Source organism: Sus scrofa, chromosome 6 (assembly GCF_054392235.1).
Source record: "Sus scrofa isolate SSC_HxYL_T2T_F1_AM1 chromosome 6, Sscrofa_HxYL_maternal_Yorkshire_Landrace_v2.0, whole genome shotgun sequence".
Taxonomy (NCBI): Eukaryota; Metazoa; Chordata; class Mammalia; order Artiodactyla; family Suidae; genus Sus; species Sus scrofa.
The window spans coordinates 66,892,119-66,909,844 of NC_139388.1; the positions used below are offsets into that span (position 1 = coordinate 66,892,119).

The window sequence follows — 17,726 nt, forward strand, 5'->3', positions numbered from 1 at the left end:
TGGCTGTTGTGAATAGCGCTGGAATAAACATTGGGGTGCATGTATCTTTTTGTATTTTCTCTGGATATGTCCAGGAGTAGGATTGCTGGATGGCAGGGGAGTTCTAGGTAGTTTTCTAGGGAACCTCCATACTGGTCTCTGTAGCAGCTATACCAGTTGTCTTTCCCACCAGCAGTGGGTTTCCTTTTCTCCTCACTCATTCCAGCATGTACTGTTTGTAGGCTTTTTGATGTTGCCCATTCGGACTAGTGTGAGGTGATTCCTCACTGTAGTTTTGATTTGAATTTTCGAATAATGATGTTGAGCATCTTTTCATGTGCTTTTTGTCCATCTTTTACTTGGAGAAATGTCCCTTTAGAGCTCCTGTCCATTTTCGTTTGGGTTGTTTGTTTCTTTTGGTGGTTTTTTTTTTTTTTTTTTTAATATATATAAAGCTGTATCAGAGGAATTCCCATTGGGGCTTGATGGGTTAAGGACTTGACATTATCTCTGTGGTTATGCAGGTTCGTTCACTGGCCTCGCTCAGTGGGTTAAGGATCTGGCATTGCTGTAAGCTGTGGCATAGACTGCAGATGTGGCTTGGATCCAGTGTTACTGTGCTGGGGTGCAAGCTTCAGCTGCAAGTCCAGTTCAGTCCCTAGCTTGTGAACTTCATTTGCCACAAGTGCAGGTGTTTTTTGTTTTTGTATTTTTTTTTTAAAGAAGCAGCTTTTGGAGTTCCTGTCGTGGCATGGTGGTTAACAAATCTGACTAGGAACCATGGGGTTGTGGGTTCGATCCCTGGCCTTGCTCAGTGGGTTAAGGGTCCAGCGTTGCCTTGAGCTGTCGTGTAGGTCGCAGATGCAGCTCTACATGTTGTGAAGATAAACAATAACTAGTCACCTAGCTCTTGGACCCATGCCATGCTCAGCCTGCCCAGAGTGTGGCTTTTGGGATTCTCTGCTGGCTCCCAAGGCAGCACAGCTGGGGCGCTGCTGCCCAGCTACACTCCTCAGAGCAGGATCCACTGTGAAGGAAAGCTGAGCAGCAGGCTGCCGTGGCGGCTCAGAACTGAAACTATATGGGTAATTTCAATTACTTTTAAATACGTCTCTATGAAGCATAGAGACAGCAGAATAATCTTTCGGCAGGTCTATCTCTTGGTTTCTGAAACTTCCATCTCATTCTTTGTGTTGAAACTGTCAAAACTGTTTAGTCTAGGTTTAGACTAAAATGAAGAAATAGGCCCAGAAAACAAACAAAAAAGTCAGGAATTTGACAGCACCACCTGTCCTAAAAGGTTCTTCCTACATTTGTCTGGCAGACGGGTTACTGTCGCGAAGGGAAATCACAGTGGAGTCAGTATTAGTGAGAGCTCCTGAAAATGGGCCCAGGAGGCCGTTAAGGAAGGGTGACTTGGGCATCAGATAGAATCTGCTCTTTGACTGCTTATCGTCCTAATGAAATCATCCAAATATCTATCAGAAACTCAAGATACTCATCAAACCCTTTCCCTAAAATAAATTGTGACAGCCTATCTACTTCCTGGACTCTTAACCTAAAATAACTCCTGATTACTTAAGGACAAATACTTCCTAAACTGTATCAGACTCAATAATAATTCTGGTGAGGCAGCGTTAACAAACTCATAGCTTATTCTTTGAAAGCCCCTGACTCTCCTTCCCGGAACACTTTTGGTTTTACTCGAATCTTATCTCCTAAATTGCGCTTAAGACCCCAAATAAACTCTCTTCTTCCTTGCAGCTTCCTGCATTCCTCTTTGGTTGGCATTACATGTGTCGTAAGTGGGATGAAGTGACCTTCAAACCAACTCTCATGCTGCCTTGGATTTGAGTCAGGTGCCTACAGGAGGAACCCGTTGTGTTCTACCATCTCCTTGCTGATCCCAGATCGTGGTGGTGAGTCGTCCTGTACCTGTTCCACCCGTTGTGGCGGAAGTTGGAGTTTATGTGGGTGTCCTCTGTTGCCAATTCCTGGCCCCTGGAGTGCTGCTTCCCATGTAGTTTGGCCTCTTGCATTGTGCTTTCCGTTTTGAGGGGCCTCTAGAATGTCGTTTCTCACTTTGTTTGGGTTAATGGCTTCTCTTCTCAACATTTCATTTCCTGTTTTGCTGTGGTGAGTAATTAGCCTTGGAGCAGAGGAAGTTCACTCCCTTTTCAAATTAATGTTTGTATTTTCTTCAGAAATATCCAGAAGTGGAAATGTTGGATCATACCATAGTTCAGTTTGTAATTTTTTGAGAAATCTTCATACTGTTTTGCACAGTGGATGCAACCAGTTTACATCCCCCCACAGTGCACAGGTCTGCCCGTGTCTCCACATCCTCCGTTACCAGCACTTATTGGTTTGTTATCTTTTTGACAGGTTCTCTGCCCATTTTTTAATCTGGTTGTTTATTGTTGTTTTTATGTTGAGTTGCATGAGTTCTTTGAATATTTTAGTTATTAACCCCTTATGGGATATATTTTCTCATTCGGTAGGCTGCCTTTTCATTTTGTTGACAGTTTCCTTTACTCTTCAAAAGCTTTATAGTTTTATGTAGTCCCATTTGTTTATTTTTGCTTTTGTTTTCCCTGGAGAAACAAAAACATATCCAAAAAAATATTGCTAGGACTGAAGTCAAAAAATGTACTATCTTTGCTTTCTTCTAGTAGTCTTATGATTTCAGGTCTTATATTTTAAGTCTCGAGTTCATTTTATGTATGTGGTATAAGAAAGTAATACAGGAGTTCCCGTTGTGGCACAGCAGAAACAAATTTGACTAGGAACCATGAGGTTGCGGGTTCGATCCCTGGCCTTGCTCAGTGGGTTAAGGATCTGGTGTTACCATGAGCTGTTGGTGTAGGCTGCAGATGTGGTTCAGATCCCGAGTTGCTATGGCTTTGGTGTAGGCTGGCAGGTATAGCTCTGATTCAGCCCCTAGCCTGGGAACTTCCATATGCTGCAGGTGCGGCCCTAAAAAAGACAAAAAAAAAAAAAAAAAATAGTTTGATCACTTGCATTCTTTTCATGTAGCTGTCCGCTTTTCCCAACACTATTTATATTTTTTATTTGTTTTTTGACCGTGCCTGCAGGATGTGGAAGTTTCAGTGCCAGGGATTGAATCCATGTCATAGCAGTGACCCAAGCTGCCACAGTGACAGTGTGTCAGATCCTTAACCCACTGTGCCACAAGAGAACTCCAACACCATCTATTTTTTGTCTTTTTAGGGCCAAACCTGCGACATATGGAAGTTTCCAGGCCAGGGGTTGAATCAGAGCTGTAGCTGGCAGCCTACGCCACAGCCACAGCATGCAAGATGCAAGGTGTGTCTGCAACCTATAACACAGCTCATGGCAACGCTGGATCCTTAACCCACTAAGCAGGGCCAGGGATCAAACTTGCCTTATGGACACTATTTGGGTTCATTACTTCTGAGCCACAATGGGAACTCCCAACACCATTTATTTTAGAGACTGTCTTTTCCCTATTGTATATTCTTGCCTCTTTTGTTGTAGATTGATTGACTATGTAAATGTGGGGTTATTTCTCTGCTGTGTATTCTGTTCCCATGATCTATGTCTTCTTTTGTGCCAGTACCTACTGTTTTGATTACTGTAGCCTTGGAATGCAGCTTGAAATCAAGAAGTTTGATATCTCCAGCTTTGTTTTTCTTTCTCAAGATTATTTTGGCTACTCCACATCTTTTGTGTTTCCATAAATATTTTATAATTATTCTAGTTCTGTGAAGAATGTCATTGGTATTTTGATAGAGACTGCACTGAATATGTAGATTGCCTTGGGGAGTACGATCATTTTAATAATATTAATTTCGTATCCTGCAGCTTTAGTAATTCATTGATGAGTTCTAATAGATTTTTGGCCAAACAATCTTTTTTTTTTTCTTTTTTCTTTTTTTTTTTTGTCAAAGAATCTTGTAGTGAAACAATTTTTAATCCAGAATTTCATTTGGAGGCTTGCATAGCAAAAAAAAAAACGAACAAACAGAAACAACTCACTTGGCTTGTCAAATCTTAAGGTACCTCCCAAATGAACCTTTTTTTCTTTCCCCCAAATTAAATGTTCCCCAGAGTGGCCACTGACAGTCCAAATCATTCTTGATGAAATTAGGCCATTTAAAAAGAAAAATGCAAGGATTCCTGTTGCAGTGAGAGTTGATGTAAGAAGCAGGAGCCTTCCCTGCTAGAGGACAGGAGGTAGATTTAGGAGACAGTAAGTGTGAGAGACACGTGTGCACTCAAGGCCTCACCTGCAAAGGCACACACAGCCCTTGGCGCCTGCTCCTAATGGTCTGGACGCTGCAGACGGGCAGCCCAGCATCTCTGGGCTCTACAGCCCTCAGTGCCCTGCAGGACTTCGTCTACATGGACGGTGTGGGTCAGGGTTGGGAGAAGCCCCATTTCTTTCCCTGGACCTGGAAAACGCTCCTAAGGGGACGGCTCGCTTGTGTGGGCGCAGTGCCCAGAGCCACTCACAGCGCACCCCCAGCCCATTGCCCCAGGCACCAAGAAAGGGTGCTCTGAGGACACCCGTTTCCCAGACGGGCCACCATTGGCAGATCCGAGACCCGCACCCCTTCACAGGCCCGTCTCAGGGTGACCCCTGGGCAGGCAGCTGCTGGCTGAACACACGTGGGACCCCAAGGAGGGATCAGAGCTGCTCTGGGGGGAGCCCCCTGGGGCCTGAGCACTGCAGCCTCCCCAAGGCCGCTGCCTCCATGGGGGCCGCACGCAGGGCCTGACTCCCCGCCTCCTCCCCGAGCCTCCGGCAGCTCCTCGCTCGCCTGGTTCCACCCCCGGAAACCCATCCCTCTGCTTCCCTCAGGCTCTCAGGGTCCTGCACAGCCTCCCTGGCGCCCTGAAGACCTCTCCTCCCAGATGCTGAGGGCCCACCATGTTAGACGGCCGGTCGCCAAAACCCGCGCCGCAGTGTGGGTGCTTTAATCCAGTTTCCTCCTCACGATTCGGAGCGTGGAACTTTGAACCAAGGGTCAACAGTGGCTTCTCCTGAGGCTTGTGCACGGCCGGCCGTCTGTCCGTCCGTCCAAGTCTGTGTTGTTTTCCTCCGCCATAAGGCCAGCAGTCCCGGAGGGTGAGCACCACCCGCATGACCCACTTTACTGCGTTAAAGGCCGTCTCTCCACAGACAGTCACGGTCCCGGGGGATTCGAGCTTCAGTCTTTGAGTTTGGGGGACACAGTTCCACCTCTAACACCTTTTCCTGGGGGGTGACCCCGGAGGGGCACCTCACTTCACAGCCCCAAAGCCGTCTGGCAGGGGAACCGTGTTTCCACTTCTAAGAGGGATCTGCCGCTCAGAGAGGGTGCGTGACTTTCACAGGGGCACACAGCTGCCAAGTGGCTGAGGGGGAGCAGGTGACGGCTACACTGATGGGAGTCCCCTCACCTCTTCCCTTGCATCCTCTCCCTGACCCCGGATCCCACTTCTGTGAGGCCCTCTGCAGAGGACCGGCCACCAGGTAACCACAGGACGGCAGCTCCACCAGCACCCCCCCCTCAGGCAGACAGCACCTGTGTCAGGTGTCTCCTGGAACAGCCGCCCGTTCCAACTGCAGACAGAGGAGGGTACAGCTGGCTCTTGCTGCCGCGTGCGGCTGTTGGTCTTCCTCAAGGGGACTAAGCTGTCCCCTTCAACCCTGTCCAGTCCCTGTGCCCAGGCTCTTCCTCTGAGCCGCTCCCGCTGGTGGGTTTGGTCCTCTCCTGCCCGCGAGGTACAAAGCGAGCCCATGAGGACCAACAACTAACAAGGACTGCTCCTGCCCCTCCTCGGAAACTAAACGTGACCCCTAAGCCCGTCCCCTAGATGGGCCGGATGAGCTCTGGTCCCTCTTGTAAATCCTGCACCTGTCACACGGGGCAGGATGAGAGCATCCCACACTTGTCATACCGTGTCTCCAGATGCAGCCAAGCAGTCACACTGTTGGTGTTTGTAGGTGTTTCATGTACAAATTATTCGACAAATACACATTTAAAAAATGGCTTAATTCTCCCTGTTGAAAATAGGGAAAGATGCTTCCTCCTTCTCCCTCAGAGCATTTATCTTTGAAAAATTCTGAGAACTGTCTCATATCTTTAACATGCATGTCGTTGAAGACTAGACAGGCCTTTTTTCAGCTGGTCATTTTTCCCTTTCAGTTTTGTGAATCAGAATGTTTTTCTCAAGAACGTGGAACCCATCTGTCCAAACTGCAGACAAAGGAGGGTCAGCTGGTGTGAGGACAGGAGTCTCATCTTAGCAGACGCCTTGCTCCAACTACAAAGCTCCCTCTTGAAAGGTGAGAAGTTGATTCTTCCTCTGGATAAAACCAGTTAGCTAACAGGTCACCCCAATTAGCCGGTAAAATTAGGACTCTGTGACAAATGGTTCTGTCAGCTCCTCTTACATGAGGACCAGTTACTGTTTTTCTCGAATATACGTATGCAGAGCTCTCTTGCAGCTCAGCAATCATGAGCCTGACTAGTATCAATGAGGTTTCAAGTTCAATCCCTGGCCCTGCTCAGTGGGTTAAGGATCCGGTATTGCCATGAGCTATGGTGTAGGTCGCAGACGCAGCTGGGATCTCGCGTTGCTGTGGCTCTGGTGTAGGCTGGCGGCTACAGCTTCAATTCGACCCCTAGCCTGGGAACTTCCATATACTGCAGGTGTGGCCCAAAAAAGGGAAAAAATGTATTCAGTGGGATATATCTGCTTGGACATATGCAGAGTTTTTTGCTGCCTTTGCAATTTCCTGGTAGATCACTTGTGATGCACATCTATTTTGCTTTAATGCTTATCAACAAGAAAAGCAGTTTTCTGTCTCTGCTATCTTTGTGGAAAGAATTTCTAGGTTGGGAGTTGCCATCGTGGCACAGTGGTGAACGAATCCGACTAGGAACCATGAGGTTGCGGGTTCGATCCCTGGCCTCGCTCAATGGGTTAAGGATCCAGTGTTCCTGTGAGCTGTGGTGTAGGTTGTAGACTCGGCTCGCATCCCACATTGCTGTGGCTCTGGCGCCAGCGGCTGTAGTTCCAATTAGACCCCTAGCCTGGGAACCTCTATATGCCGAGGGAGTGGCCCTAGAAAAGGCTAAAAGACAAAAAAAAAAAAAAAAAAAAATTTCTAGGTTGGGAGAAATTTTTGTTTTTACTTCCCTAACAGTCATCATCAAACACCTGTCTTAAGGGATCAAATCTTGTCACCCATCTCATCAACATCTAGTGGACAAGAATTACAGAGGAAGGGTGATCAGTTAAACAGTATCAGAGACTCAAAAAGCCATATCTAGAATGTAGAAAATTCTGATGAATAAATGACAGCAAATTATAAGAACTAAGAATTTTAAAAGATAAGTGGACCTCATATGTAAAGAGACCTGTGAGACACAGCTAATGAAAGACGTAAGAATACATTTTGGACTCTGACTTCAACTAATCTGACTTAAGCAAATTCATTTTTGAAACAATTGAGCATTAATAAAATGTATTTTTATAACTTTTGGGGTTATGAAGGATTACCTTACATTTAAAAAATGTATTCTGGAGTTCCCATTGTGGTTCAGTGATAATGAACCCAATCAGTATCCATAAGAACGCAGGTTTGACCCCTGGTATCGATCAATGGGTTAATGATCTGGCCTGTGGTTATGGTGTAGGCAGGCAGCTGCAGCTCCAGTTGGACCCCTAGCCTGGGTACATCCAGATGTCTCAGGTGCAGCCCTAAAAATAAAAAAGTAATAAAATCTATTCTGAAGAGGTTATGCATTAAATGATAACATGCTTGGAATTATAGGTGCAGTTGTCACCCCTTATCTGCAGCAAAAATCTTCGAAAAATGTGCAGTAAACCATTCGAAGATCCCCAAGTAGATGCCAGAAACCATGGATCATACTAAACCTTATATATACTATGTTTTTTTCCTATGCATACATACCTGTGATTAAGTTTAATGTATAAAGTAAGCGTAGTAAGAGATTAACCAATAATAAAACAGAACAGTTGACTGCAATAAAAGTGAATGTGTTCTCGCTCAGTATCTTGTGGTTCACTAAGTGTGAGCATGTGCGATGATACGACGCCCGCTTGGATGCACCGGCCAAAGGGATGATGGACATCGTGGGGGGATGAAGAGGGCGGCAGGAGACGTGCTTGTGCAGACTGGCACAGAGTTTAACACTCACAGATGCTTATTTGTGGAATTTTCCTTTTAGCTTTTCAGAGCTTGGTTGACTATGGCTAACTGAAACCTCAGAAAGCAAAATCGTGAGTCAGGGGGGATGGTGGGAAACTCCTCCGCTGGTGTACATGGCAATAGATGAAAGGAGAAGAATGGCCATGAAGTGACTGGGAGGGATCCATCTGGCTTCAAAACATTCTTCACTTTCTGTATATATTTGAAAATAGCCGTAACAAAATATAGAATATGTCACTGTATCAGGAATTTTATATGTTGAGGATACATTTGAAAAGGCAGGAGGAAACTTAGTTTCAGGGTTATGAGCACACGTCAGAATGTGCAGTTTGTTTTAAGTCAATTATACCTCCATTAAAACTATTTAATTAGAACTGCCAACTTCCTAATCATACTACATTTTATTACTTTGTCTTCTTGAAGTTAATTTGCAGCTTTTCTGGCAGTAAGCCACTGCACTAGTGTTTCTCTTTAACTTACTTCATGTAGGCTAATGCTCACCAACTCTATCCATGTTGCTGTAAATGGCAACATTTTGTTCTTTCTAAATGATCCAGTGGTATTCCATTGTGTATCCACCCATTCAAGTATTGAAGGACACTGTAGGCTGTTCCCATGTCTTAGCAGTTGTAAGTGAAACTGCTGTGAACCCTGGGGTACCTGTATCATTTTGAATTGGTGTTTTTATTTTTTCAGATGTATGCCCAGGAGGGGAATGCTGGGTCACAAAGTAGTTCTATTTTTGTGTGTGTGTGGGGGGGAACCTCCATTTTTTGTACACTAGCTGCACCAATTAACATTCTCACCAGTACTGCACGAGTGTTCCCTTTTCTCCACACTTGCTCCAGTGTTTGTTATTTGTGTTCTTTCTGACAATGGCCATCCTGACTGGTGTGAGGCGATAGCTCAGTGTGGTTTTGATTGGTATTTCCCTGGTGATTAGCGATGTTGGCCATCTGCTTTTCCACTTTGAAAAGCATGTCTGTTTCTTCTGCCCATTTTTCTTTTTCTGGCTGCACCTGCAGATGGAATGAGCCACAGCTGCATCAACACCAGATCCTTAAACCACTGCCCTGGGCCAGAGATCACTGCACCTCCAGTGACCTGAGCCACATCAGTCAGATTCTTAACCATGGTGGGAACTCTCTACCCATTTAAAAAAAATTTTTTTGTAGTTCCTGTCGTGGCACAGCAGAAACGAATCTGACGAAGAATTATGAGTTTGCAGGTTCTATCTCTGGCCTTGCTCAGTGGGTTAAGGATCCAGCGTTGCCGTGAGCTGTGGTGTAGGTCGCAGATGCAGCTCGGATCTGGCGTTGCTATGGCTCTGGCGTAGGCGGGCGGCTACAGCTCCAATTAGACCCCTAGCCTGGGAACAGGTGCAGCTCTAAAAAGATAAAAGACAAAGACAAAACAAAAAAATTAATGTTTAGTCGCATGAGCTTTGTGTGTGTGTTTATGTATATATATATATGTTGGGATATTAACTCCTTATCAGTCATATCATTTGCAAACATTTTCACCCATTGAACCCGCCTCCTCATGAATGCTAGTCAGATTCGTTTTTGCTGAGCCACAATGGGAGCTCCAGAGTTTAGTTTTGTATATGGTGTCAGCATTCTCATTTTACCCTTTCAAATGTAGCTGTCTAGTTTTCCCAGCACCACTTATTGAAGAGACTGTGTTTTCTCCATGGTGTATTCTTGCCTCCTCTGTTGCAGATTTAACTAACTAAAAGTGCATGGCTTTATCTCTGGGTTCTTTTCTGTTCCATTTATGTTTTTGTGCCATTGTCATACTGTTGTGATTACTGTAGTTTTGCAGTATTGTCTGAAGTCAGGGGTCACAATTCCTACAGTTCCCTTCTTTCTCAAGATTGTTTTGGCTACTCAGGGTCTTTTTTTTTTTCATACAAAATTTTAAATTATTTCTTCTGTGAAAAATGCTGTTGGTATTTTGATAGGGACTGCATTAATTCTTCCAACCAAAGAACATGGAATATCTGTCCATCTGTTTCTGTCTTCAATTTCTTTCATCAGTGTCTTAATGTAGGTTTATTCGTAGGTATTTTATTCTTTTTTGTGCAGTGGTAAATGGGATTGCCTCACTGATTTTCTTTTGGACAGGCTGTTGTATGTGGAAGTGCAACACTTCTTCAGGTTCATTTTGTACTCTGCAGTGAAATGACAGATAACCTCTAGCGCGTTTCTGGTGGCATCTTTAGGATTCCCTAGGTGTAATACGCCATCTGCAAACACTCAAGTTTTCTTCTTCCATTTGGATTCCCTTTGTTTCTTTTCCTTATATGACTGCTGAGGGTAGGACTATGAAAATTGCATTGAATTAAAGTGGTAAGAGTGGGCATCCTTGTCTGGTTCCTGATCTTAGAGAAAATGCTTTTCGCCAAATCCTGGGGTTGGTGCCAGACTCCTGGCAGGTAGAGCTGAGTCCAGGGGTCTGGCTGTAGGGCCCTGGGACCCCAGAGCTGGTGTTAGTGTCTCCGATCACTGTGGTGGGGACGGATAGGTGAAGTTTCTGACACAGTTGGGTATGGGGTCTGGGATATTCCGAGGCTAGTGCTGGCCTGCCACTGGGTGATCCCAGGGTAGGTTCTGACCTGCTGTGGACTCTCTGGATCTGCAGGCTACAAGGTTGTGTTTTTGTGCATCTGGTTTCTGCCTCTTGGTGGGATAAGCTGGTCCATAAGCTACTGCAGCCTTCCGGGAGGGCAGGTCTGAGCTCTCAAGGGCAGGGCTGTGGCTAGAGTTGTGTGCAGAGGCAGCTGTGGACTCAGGAAGTCTCGTAGCAGTCTGTCTCTAGGTGACAGAGCCCCAGCCAAGTGTTTGGCCTGAGGCATCCCACCCACAGGCGGTTATGTGGGGCCAGGTCTCGGTACTGTGAGCTAGAGGGAGAATCTCATGATGGTGACCCCAGCGGCAGAGCCTGAATGCTAGAAAGCTCTGAAATACGGTGAACACACATGGGCATGTCCTCAAGGTGAGCAGCAGCCACCCTCTAACGCTCCAGGAGACTAAGATGAGCAGGTAGGTCTGGCCCACGCTCCTATAAAATTACTGCTTTTTCTGTGGGTCTGTCTTCGTGTGTCCTTTAAGAGTGACGTTTCTATTTCCCAAGTCCTTTGGGACACTTTTTTTGGTCTTTTTGTCTTTTCTAGGGCCACACTTGCAGCATATGCAGGTGCCCAGGCTAGGGGTCTAATCAGAGCTGTAGCCACTGGCCTATGCCAGAGCCACAGCAACATAGGGTCCAAGCCACATCTGCAACCTACAGCACAGCTCACGGCAACACCAGATCCTTAACCCACTGAGCAAGGCCAGGGATTGAACCTACATCCTCATGGATACTAGTTGGGTTCGAGACCCTCCTCCCTTTGGGACACCTGAATTAAGCCCCACTGGTCTTGAAAGCCAATGATTCAGGGGCTCATCATCCCAGTGCAGGAACCCCAGGCTGGGTAGACTAATGTGGGGCTCAGAATTCTGTCTTGTGTGAGCCCCTCTGCAACATAATTATGCTTCAACGGGTGGGTTGCTCACCCATCGGCAATGCAAGCCCATCCTCCTTCCTGTCGACCTGTGGGTCCTTTGTGTCTTTAGATACGGAAGATGTTTTTAGTGCTTTCCAGGCTTTTTCACAGATGGTTTTTCTGCAGATAGTTGTAATTTCAGGGTGCTCCTGAGAGTAGGTGAACTCAGGGTCTTTCTGCTCCACCGTCTTGGCCAATGCTCCCATACTGACAGTTTTAAATTGGCTGTGGTGGGTGTGTCATGTCATCGAAAATGACAAACATTACAAACCATGGCTTGATTTACTGTATTGTTGAGTATCTAGATTCAAGAAAAGCGACTGAGAATATTTTACATAAAAAATAGAAAATAAACTTTAAAATGTTCAGGGAGTTATTGGTGGGTCAGCAGGTTAAGAACCCCGCTAGTATCCATGAGGACACGGGTTCCATCCCTGGCCTCACTCAGTGGGTTAAGGATCCGGCATTGCCGTGAGCTGTGGTGTAGGTCCCAGATGCAGCTCGGATTCCGTGTTGCTGTGGCTGTGGTGAAGGCTGGCAGCTGTAGTTCCAATTAGATCCCCCACCCAGAAACTTCCATGTGCTGGGGGTACAGCCCTAAAAATCAAAACAAAATTTAGAAACTTTAACAACTTCATGAAACATCAGTGAAAGGCAACTAAAACTATAGTGAGGATAATGCTATAAAATTATTTAAGGAGTTCCCATTGTGGCCCAGCGGTTAACAAACCCAAATAGCATCTACAGGGATGCAGGTTCGATCCCTGGCCTCACTCAGTTGGGTTAAGGATCTGTTGTTGCCGTGAGCTATGTGTAGGTCGCAGACGTGGCTCAGATCCTGCGTTGCTGTGGCTGTGGTGTAGGCCAGAGGCCACGGCTCTAATTAGACCCCTAGCCTGAGAACCTGCATAATTTAAAAAATTAAAAATAAAAACAAAAATTTTAAAAGGGGGGTTCCTGCTGTGGCGCAGTGGGTTAAGCTCAGGTCACTGTAAAGGTTCAGGTTTGACCTTTGGCCTGGCACAGTGGGCTGAAGGATCCAGTGTTGCCACAGCTGGGGCTCAGCTTTAATCCCTGCCGGAGACTGCCATATGCAACAAGCGAAGCCATTAAAAACAAACAAAAAAATCATGTAAAAGCCTCAGAAGTTAAAAGGACTCATCACACCCACTATTGCCAAGGATGTGAAAGAACTGAAACTCCCACACTGCTAGTAAAGTTGACTTAGATCAGTTTGACATTTCTTAAAAAGTTATATACTTATCTCCTCTGTTAGATATTAGAACCCATGATGTTAACACAGAATAAATGAAAGACATATGAGAAATTACATTTTTCATGTAGTGGTTTTAGATTTTTTTTTTTTTTTTGCTTTTTAGGGCCACACCCACGGCATAAGGAAGTTCCCAGGCTAGGGATCTAATTAGAGCTACAGCTGCTGGCCTGTGCCATGGTCACAGCCACACAGGATACAAGCTGCATCTGCGACCTATACCACAGCTCAGGGCAACACCGGATCCCCAACCCACTGAGTAAGGCCAGGGATCAAACCCGCATCCTCATAGATACTAGTCAGATTTGTTTCCACTGCACCACAGGGGAACTCCCTATGTAGGAGTTTTATTCCCAGCAGCCTAAACTTAGATGTCCTTAAGCAGAACAAAGATGGTGTATCCACAGAACATCATACTTTTCAGCTTTATGAAAAGCATCTTCGTATAAGCATCATGTAAGGACTATTCATATTCATGTACACATCCTTAATGAATCTTTTTTTTTTTTTTTTTTTCTTTTTGTCTTTTTGCCATTTCTTGGGCCGCTCCCGTGGCATATGGAGGTTCCCAGGCTAGGGGTTGAATCGGAGCTGTAGCCACTGGCCTACACCACAGCCACAGCAACACAGATCCAAGCTGCACCTGCGACCTACACTGCAGCTCATGGCAACACTGGATCCTTAACCCACAGAGCTGGGCCAGGGATACTAGTCGGATTCGTTAAGCACTGCGCCACAACGGGAACTCCCTTAATGAATCTTAAAGACAGTGCATGTGGGTAGCCCGGGGGGAAGAAGGAGTTAACACTCTATGACTTCAATCATAAAACTCTAGACAGTGCAGCCTTATTTCTACTGTAAAGGAAACTAAATCTGCGGCTGACTAGAGGGGAGAAGAAAGGAGATTATAAAGTCTACAAAGTATCCAAAATATACAAACAGCTCCCATAACTCAGTATCAAACAAAAACCAATCAAAAAATGGGCAGAAGACCTAAAGAGACATTTCTCCAAGGTAGACAGACAGATGGCCAGCAGGCACATGAAAAGATGCTCAGGATTACTAATTATGCTCCAAATCAAAACTACCCCTCTCCAGTCAGCATGGCCATCATCAAAAGTCTACATACAGTAATTGCCAGAGAAGGTGCGGAGAAAAGGAAAGTCCAGCCACTATGGAAAACAGTATGGAAAAGACATACCGTGTCCACAGTGGCACTCTTTACAATTCCCGAGACATGGACGCATCTGTGGTCCATTAACAGATGCACGGGTGAGGAAGAGGTGATGTGTATACATACATGTATACGCCATAGAGTGTGTATATACTTAATATCCACACACACACACACACACACGTGTACGTATTCAATAGACGACAACTCCACCAGAGAAAGTCATGAAATACAGCCACCTGCAGCATCATGGATGGACCCAGAAAATATACTAGGTGAGGTGGGTCAAAAAAAGACAAGTGTGTGCTGTGTATTATACGTGGAGTCTTAAAAATAACAGCATGTGGAGTTCCCATCGTGGCGCAGTGGTTAACGAATCCGACTAGGAACCATGAGGTTGCGGGTTTGGTCCCTGCCCTTGCTCAGTGGGTTAACAATCTGGCGTTGCCGTGAGCTGTGGTGTAGGTTGCAGACGCGGCTCGGATCCAGCATTGCTGTGGCTCTGGCGTAGGCTGGCGGCTACAGCTCCGATTCGACCCCTAGCCTGGGAACCTCCATATGCCGCGGGAGCGGCCCAAGAAATAGCAAAAAGACAACAACAACAAAAATAACAGCATGTGAATCCACTTACAGAACAGAATCACTCTCAGACACGGAAACAAACTTGTGGTTACCACAGGGGAAGGGAGAGAAGGGGAAACAGGAGTGCGGATAACCAACTACTAACTTGATAAAGGTTTGCTGCACAGCGCAGCAACTATATTCAGTATCTTGTAATAACCTGCAATGGAACAAAATCAAAAATATGGAATCACCTTGCAGTTATACAGTCACCTGTATACCTAAAACTAACACGATACTGGAAATCAGCCATCTTTCAGTGATTAAAAATAAACGCAAGGTAGACATGGGGTCATGAAGAGATTCGTTGTGTGATCCAGACTTCATGAGTTTATGTAAATGTCGGAACCTACCACACTAATGTTCACTGCACGTCATTTATACCTTCTCGAAGCTTTAAAACCTGGAATTCCTTATTTTTCCTGGAAATGAGATTTGGTGACACTAATGCTGACATACCCTTCTCTCTCCAGTCAGGGCCTCCCTCTCGCCTCAGGGGCAGCAAGTCCTGGGGAGCAGCGGAGGCTGTTCCCAGCTGTGCCATGTAAATGCAGGCCGGACTAAGCTCTCCCTCCTTCTCCTGCACACCTCCTGTAAAGCACTGGTCCTGAGGGGAAGAGCCAGAGCCAGACAGGCTGCAGTGACCCACAGTGTCTTTGGCTGATGTCCACTGAGGAGGCCTGCAGTGACCCAGGACACAGGCCTGAGGACTGTGAGAAGTTCTGTACCTGCTCATCCTTCCCAGCCACAGTGGCGGGTCAGGCGGATGCTGTCCTGAGAGGCACGTGCCCAGCAGTCGGTTGCAGCGTCCTGCCCCCTCGTCCTGTGAGTCCAGCGTGTCTGGAATGAGGATGATCCCTCAACAGTTGTGCACAGCAGGCTCCACGGCTCCTCTGCAGGACCTGGGAAGAGACTGCCCTCGTTCGTCCTGAGCACAATGCCACATCCCTGTGAACAAGACAACTTCATGGTGCTCCAGAAGTGACAGGGTTGTCACAAGTCTCCCCTCCACAAGCTGACCTCTGAACCCGCCAAAGAGCATGGCAGTCAGCCTACAAAGGAGGCTTTAGGCAGCGATGGAAACCAGGCCGAAAGCGGAGAGAGAACCATAATTTCCGAGCCATCGCACTGTCCTCTCTGAGGCACACAAAACCCAGTCATCCCTATTTACCAACCACTCAATACAAAGCATTCCCACACTTAAATGGGAGGGCCTGCCTTCATCATCACGAAAACCAGGGTAATGGGAGGCAGGCTGTCCTCAGGTTCACGACTGGAAAACGGAAAATCCAACACAGAGATCGTGGTGTCAGCGGCACTCTAGACAAAGGTCGTGCATCTTTTCAAGTCGCCGCAGAATCCTCCCAGTCAGAAGTGGCCCCAGTCCACACTGCCTGAGGCATCAGAGACGGGACTGAGTGGTCCGGCGTTTCATAAAGCCCTCCCCTGAGGCAGAACACCGCCCTTTACCTTCCTGGACACGATGGGGGAGCGGGGGTGAGTGGCGCACACTGTGGGCACCAAAGACAGACGTGAAAGGGTTTTGCTACAGAACTGCAGTGACATAAATCTGGTGCCAACTCTAGGCATTTAAAGGAAAAATGCAGCTCCCACAGATCTGGAATTAATACAGATTTTCATATGTTTGAGGTTCAACTGAGGCAGATGACACCCTCACGAGGCATCTCCCTTAGTGTTCAACTGCAGAATCCAAACAGCCCTCTGGGGAGTTCCCGTCGTGGAACAATGGAAACAAATCCGACTAGGAACCCTGAGGTTGCGGGTCTGATCCCCGGCCTCGCACAGTGGGTTAAGGATCTGGCGTTGCCGTGAGCTGTGGTGTAGGTCGCAGATGCGGCTCAGATCCTGTGTTGCTGTGGCTGTGGTGTAGGCCGGCAGCTGTACCTCCAATTCGACCCCACGCCTGGGAACCTCCATATGCCACAGGCGCAGCCCTAAAAAAAGCAAAAAAAAGTAAAAAAAACAAACAAAACAAAAAAACAGTCCTCTGGGGAGAATGGGGTATGTCTCTGTGTGTGCTTGTATATATACACACATATATATGTATAAAATTAAAAACATTCAAAAGATCATACCTGCGGTCATGATTTCCTGTTGGTTTGAGTACAAACTGGAACAAACTGTAGAAAAGGAAGCTTGTCATATCCAGCATGAACATGCAGTACTTTTTTGCAGCAATTCCATTTCTACAAATCTGTATTAAGACATCAATAATAAATGAGACAAAATATTGTACTTAAAAAATTAAAAATAAACAAAACACATATTCCCTGTTTTTCTCATGGGAATTTTGTTGTTTCCAATGATAAGGCTGAAGGCTTTCTCACATTCACTGCCCTTTCCCCAGTATGAACTCTCTGTCTGATGTGTAATGAAACTAGTCTTCAGGCTAAAGGATTTCCCACACTCCCCACACTCTTTCGGGGATTATCCAATGGGAACATTACGGTATTGCAGTAGACTGGAGTTGTAGGTGAAGGATGTTAAATATTTACTACACGCAGAAGGCCCTTCTCCAGTGTGAAGTCTTTGGTCTTTAAAAAGATAGCACTTGTGTTGGAGTTTCCGTCTTGGCTCAGTGGTTAACAAATCCGACTAGGAACCATGAGGTTGCAGGTTCAATCCCTGGCCTTGCTCAGTGGGTTAAGGATCCGGCGTTGCCGTGAGCTATGGGGTAGGTCGCAGATGCGGCTCAGATCTGGCGTTGCTGTGGCTCTGGAGGCTGGTCGCTACAGCTCCAACTGGACCCCTAGCTTGGGAACCTCCATATGCCGTGGGAGCAGCCTTGGAAAAGTCAAAAAGACAAAAGAAAAAAAAAAAAGATAGCACTTGTGGTTAAATAATTCCCCACATTCCCACATTTAAAAGTTCTTTCTTGGAGTTCCCACTGTGGCACAACACG

General features: G+C 46.2%; 2 protein-coding genes and 1 long non-coding RNA gene across 20 annotated transcripts in view; 2 read left to right on the plus strand and 1 right to left on the minus strand.

The window, feature by feature from the left end:
- LOC100737218 (uncharacterized) overlaps positions 1–17,099 on the plus strand; it is a 67,612-nt gene extending 50,513 nt beyond the window's left edge. For 7 of the 11 annotated variants that reach the window (XM_084962297.1, XM_084962299.1, XM_084962298.1 and 4 more), the window contains 3 exons: positions 1,744–1,898; positions 6,156–6,295; positions 15,277–17,099. The gene's annotated coding sequence lies outside the window, so the exon portion shown is untranslated. Of the gene's footprint in view, positions 1–1,743; positions 1,899–6,155; positions 6,296–7,159; positions 8,030–15,276 lie in introns of those variants that run through there. The other 4 variants (XM_084962302.1, XM_084962305.1, XM_084962301.1 and 1 more) reach the window with 2 other exon arrangements.
- The window catches only part of LOC110261339 (zinc finger protein 444), a 996,914-nt gene that overhangs the window by 494,652 nt on the left and 484,536 nt on the right, over positions 1–17,726 (plus strand). The window lies entirely within an intron of this gene.
- LOC102167727 (uncharacterized) overlaps positions 1–17,726 on the minus strand; it is a 30,432-nt gene that overhangs the window by 3,874 nt on the left and 8,832 nt on the right. Inside the window, exons 3-5 of one of the 8 annotated variants that reach the window (XR_014806887.1) lie at positions 16,900–17,018; positions 15,532–15,705; positions 386–2,573 (exon numbers count right to left, since the gene is read on the minus strand). This is a non-coding gene — a long non-coding RNA (uncharacterized LOC102167727). Of the gene's footprint in view, positions 1–385; positions 2,574–10,255; positions 12,333–13,067; positions 15,752–16,899; positions 17,019–17,726 lie in introns of those variants that run through there. The other 7 variants (XR_014806883.1, XR_014806882.1, XR_014806886.1 and 4 more) reach the window with 7 other exon arrangements.